Genomic DNA, 4,928 nt, shown 5'->3' on the forward strand with positions numbered 1-4,928 from the left:
TAAACTATTGCAGTGGTAATTTAACGATCTACACCAATTAATAAAGTCCCACCACAATTGTTAAAAGAAATTATGGAAAACAAGTAAAAGCGTGCTAAGTTCGGCCGGGCCGAATCTTATATACCCTCCACCATAGATCTCATTTGTCGAGTTCTTTTCCCGGCGTCTCTTCGTAGGCAAAAAAGGATATAAGAAAAGATTTGCTCTGCTATTAAAACGATATCAATATATGGTCCGGTTCGGACCACAATTAAATTATATGTTGGAGACCTGTGTAAAATTTCAGCCAATTCGTATAAGAATTGCGCCCATTGGGGCTCACGAAGTAAAATAGAGAGAACGATTTATATATGGGATCTGTATCGGGCTATACCGATTCAGACCATAACAAACACGTTTGTTGATGGTCATGAAAGGATCCAGCGTACAAAATTTCAGGCATATCGGATAATAATTGCGACCTCTAGGGGTCAAGAAGTCAAGATCCCAGATCGGTTTATATGGCAGATATATCAGGTTATGGACCGATTTAAACCTTATTTGACATAGTTGTTGAAAGTAAAAATAAAATACGTCATGCAAAATTTCAGCCAAATCGGATAGAAATTGCGCCCTCTAGAAGCTCAAGAAGTCAAATCCCCAGATCTGTTTATATGACAGCTATATCAGGTTATGGACCGATTTCAACCATACTTGGCACAGTTGTTGGATATCATAACGAAATACTTCGTGCAAAAATTCATTCAAATCGGATAAGAATTGTGCCCTCTAGAGGCTCAAGAAATCAAGACCCAAGATCGGTTTATATGGCAGCTATATCAGGTTATGGACCGATTTCAACCATACTTGGCACAGTTGTTGGATATCATAACAAAACACGTCGTGCAAAATTTCATTCCAATCGGATAAGAATTGCGCCCTCTAGAGGGTCAAGAAGTCAAGACCCAAGATCGGTTTATATGGCAGCTATATCAGGTTATAGACCGATTTGAACCATACTTGGCACTGTTGTTGGATATAGTAACAAAACACGTCGTGCAAAATTTCATTTCAATCGGATAAGAATTGCGCACTCTAGAGGTTCAAGAAGTCAATACCCAAGATCGGTTTATATAACAGCTATATCAGGTTATGGACCGATTTGAACCATACTTGGCACAGTTGTTGGATATCATAACAAAACACGTCGTGCAAAATTTCATTCTGATCGGATAAGAATTGCGCACGCTAGAGGCTCAAGAAGTCAAGACCCAAGATCGGTTTATATGGCAGCTATATCAGGTTATGGACCGATTTAAACTATACTTGACGCAGTTGTTGGATATCATAGCAAAACATGTCATGCAAAATTTCATCCCAATCGGATAAGAATTGCGCACGATAGAGGCTCAAGAAGTCAAGACCCAAGATCGGTTTATATGGCAGCTATATCAAAACATGGACCCATATGGCCCATTTACAATACCAACCGACCTACACTAATAAGAAGTATTTGTGTAAAATTTCAAGCGGCTAGCTTTACTCCTTCGGAAGTTAGCGTGCTTTCGACAGACAGACGGACGGACGGACGGACAGACGGACGGACATGGCTAGATCGACATAAAATTTCACGACGATCAAGAATATAAATACTTTATGGGGTCTCAGACGAATATTTCGAGTAGTTACAAACAGAATGACGAAATTAGTATACCCCCCATCTTATGGTGGAGGGTACAATAATAAATAAATAAATTAAGATAGAAAATCCAATAAAAGTAATATTGTACGAAATTCGCATCAGCAAAAGTCGAAAATCTCAATCACTTTTAAATGATTTAAGTTTAAGAAGGAAAATAAATATAAGGGACCAGCATTAAGGTGTCAAACCACTGTTCAATCAAAATCAAGGATAGCCAGATAACGACCAGTTGCTGCCCCACGTTGGGCGCCCTTTAATTTATGTAACGAACCGCCACACGGGCTCTACTTCCTCTGGGAGTGGCTACCTCCTTGCCCCGGCCGTGCTCAGTCTTGGGGCAGTTCTTTCCCTTCAGAAGTAGACTCGGTTTCGTAAACATAAAAGTAAAGTAAGGTAGCTCTTCAGAAGGAAAGGATATAGGAAGAAAATAAAAAAGTAGGTAAAAAGAAAATGGAGAAGTAGAAGAAAGAGGTGATGATATTACTATGTGATACAGCTATAGATCTTGTCTAACTGATCAGCTTCCCGCCCTCCTCTACTTAATTTCCTTCACCTTTCACAAATGAACAATTAATTTCTTAGAAATTCATGACAATATTTAATTAAAATTAAGCAAAACAGTAGATAATGATGATGTAAAACATATTTAACAAGTAAGAGCGTGCTAAGTTCGGCCGGGCCGAATCTTATATACCCTCCACCATTGATCGCATTTGTCGAGTTCTATGCGCGGTATCTCTTTTTAGACAAACATAGAATATTGAATAAGAACTGTTATCCTATTGGAGCTATATCAAGTTATAGTCCTATTCGGACCATAATTGAATGCTGATTGACATTGTAGAAGTCATTGTGTAATATTTCAGTTCATTCGGATAAGAATTGCGCCTTGTAAGGGCTCAAGAAGCAAAATCGGGAGATAGGTTTATATGGGAGCTGTATCAAGCTATTGATCGATTCAGACCATACTAGACACGTAAATTGAAGGTCATGAGAGAAGGCCTTGTACAAAATTTCAACCAAATCGGATGAGAATTGCGCCCTCTAGAGGTTTGAGAAGTCAAGATCCCAGATCGGTTTATATGGCAGCTATATCAGGTTCTATATCGATTTACGCCATACTTGGCACAGTTATTGGAAGTCATAACAAAACACCTCATGCAAAATTTAAGCCAAATCGGATGAGAATTGCGCCATCACTTGGCTCAAGAAGTCAAGATCCAAGATCGGTTCATATGACAGCTATACCAGATTATGAACCGATTTGAATCATACTTAGCATAGTTGTTGAAAGTAATACCAAAACACTACGTGCAAAATTTTAGTTAAATCGGACGATAATTGGGCCCTCTAGAGGCTCAAGAAGTCAAGACCCAAGATCGGTTTATATGGCAGCTATATCAGGTTATGGACCGATTTATACCATACTTGGCACAATTGTTGGATACCATACCAAAACACGTCGTGCAAAATTTCATTCAAATCGGATAAGAATTGCGCACTCTAGAGGCTCAAGAAGTCAAGACCCAAGATCGGTTTATATGGCAGCTATATCAGGTTATGGACCGATTTGAACCATACTTGATACAATTGTTGGATATCATAACGGAATACGTCGTGCAAAATTTCATTCAAATTGGATAAGAATTGCGCACTCTAGAGGCTCAAGAAGTCAAGACCCAAGATCGGTTTATATGGCAGCTATATCAGGTTATGGACCGATTAGAACCATACTTGGCACAATTGTTGGATATCATAACAAAATACGTCGTGCAAAATTTCATTCCAATCGGATAAGATTTGCGCCTTCTAGAGGTTCAAGAAGTCAAAACCCAAAATCGGTTTATATGGCAGCTATATCAAAACATGGACCGATATGGCCCATTTATAATACCAACTGACGTACACTAATAAGAAGTATTTGTGCAAAATTTCAAGCGGCTAGCTCTTCTCCTTCGGAAGTTAGCGCGCTTTCGACAGACAGACGGACGGACAGACGGACGGACATGGCTAGATCGACATAAAATTTCGCGACGATCAAGAATATATATACTTTATGGGGTCTCAGACGAATATTTCGAGTAGTTACAAACAGAATGACGAAATTAGTATATCCCCCGTCCTATGGTGGAGGGTATAAAAAGGAGAAATAAAATATTAAAATTATGGAAAAAGAATGAGAACGTATGTTATAAGAATAAGGAACAAATGTTATAAGATTATTTAATTAAAATTGTTTTAGCAGGCCTGATGACTGGGAATCACACATTAAACTGCGGCTGTAATTATTAATTTATAATTCAAGTTTGCAAAACGCCTGGTTAAAATAAAGTGTATTGATTTTCTAAAAAAAAAAAAATATTTTAGGATGTAAATTAAAATTAGAGGTTTGTCTTCTTTATGGTCATCATGTAAGTATGGTTACAAAATTCCGTTTAATTCTTGGAGAACATCATTTTGGGCCAAAAGCTTTCATGAATGTTCTCCCTAAGAAATCGCCATTATAAATGGAATCTCCGCTTTAGCGGGACTCTAAACGATAATTCCTTTTTGTTGTGTCTGGTTTTTTTTTTATAAAAATTGCTCAAATCCGGGTCAGAATTAAAATTTGACAAATCCGTGTTTGTTTTTAATGACTTCTTAATTGATGGATGAAATAATCCTTTAAAAATTCCAGCGGCCGTACAAAATCAGCAGCATAAAGTCCTTTGAAAATCAAAGACGTTAAGATGGATGTAGAATGTGCCAATTCTCCACAGAATCGGCAGCCTAAAGAATAATCTCATTTTTATATAATTTTAAAGAACACGAACATTTCAACACAAAATTCTTAACCTCTTGCTTTTTCCACGAAATTGAGAATTTTCCTTGAATTTGAAATTTTTATAAAATATTTGAAAATTCACAGAAAGAATAATTATTTTCTTTTTTCTTTCCGAAAAATTTCTTACGCCTTGACAGTATGACTTTTCAACTGAAATTAAATGTATAATAGAATTTGGAATTTTCTGGGTTAAATTTCAATGCCAATGTGAGACAGAAAACAAAATTTTTGATAACGTATAAAATTTCTATTCTTAACTAAAGTAAAATTTCCACAATTCAGCAGTCACCCTGGGTATCCACCACACCTCAAAAGAAGGACTTTTACAGACCATTGCAATGTGGGGTTTAAGTGAGAGGTATTTGAGTGTAGAAAAATCCACAGGAAAATTGGAATACATTTTCAACTGAAATTAGGCAGAAA

General features: G+C 37.0%; 1 long non-coding RNA gene across 1 annotated transcript; it reads right to left on the reverse strand.

Annotated features, from left to right (window-relative positions):
- Positions 1 to 3,866: 3,866 nt before the first annotated feature.
- Positions 3,867 to 4,644, reverse strand: LOC106095196 (uncharacterized). The gene is made up of 2 exons (XR_001222711.2): positions 4,517 to 4,644; positions 3,867 to 4,450 (listed from the first exon to the last, which is right to left on the reverse strand). It is a non-coding gene; the product is annotated as an uncharacterized LOC106095196 (long non-coding RNA).
- Positions 4,645 to 4,928: the final 284 nt, after the last annotated feature.

Source organism: Stomoxys calcitrans, chromosome 1, assembly GCF_963082655.1.
Source record: "Stomoxys calcitrans chromosome 1, idStoCalc2.1, whole genome shotgun sequence".
Classification (NCBI taxonomy): Eukaryota; Metazoa; Arthropoda; class Insecta; order Diptera; family Muscidae; genus Stomoxys; species Stomoxys calcitrans.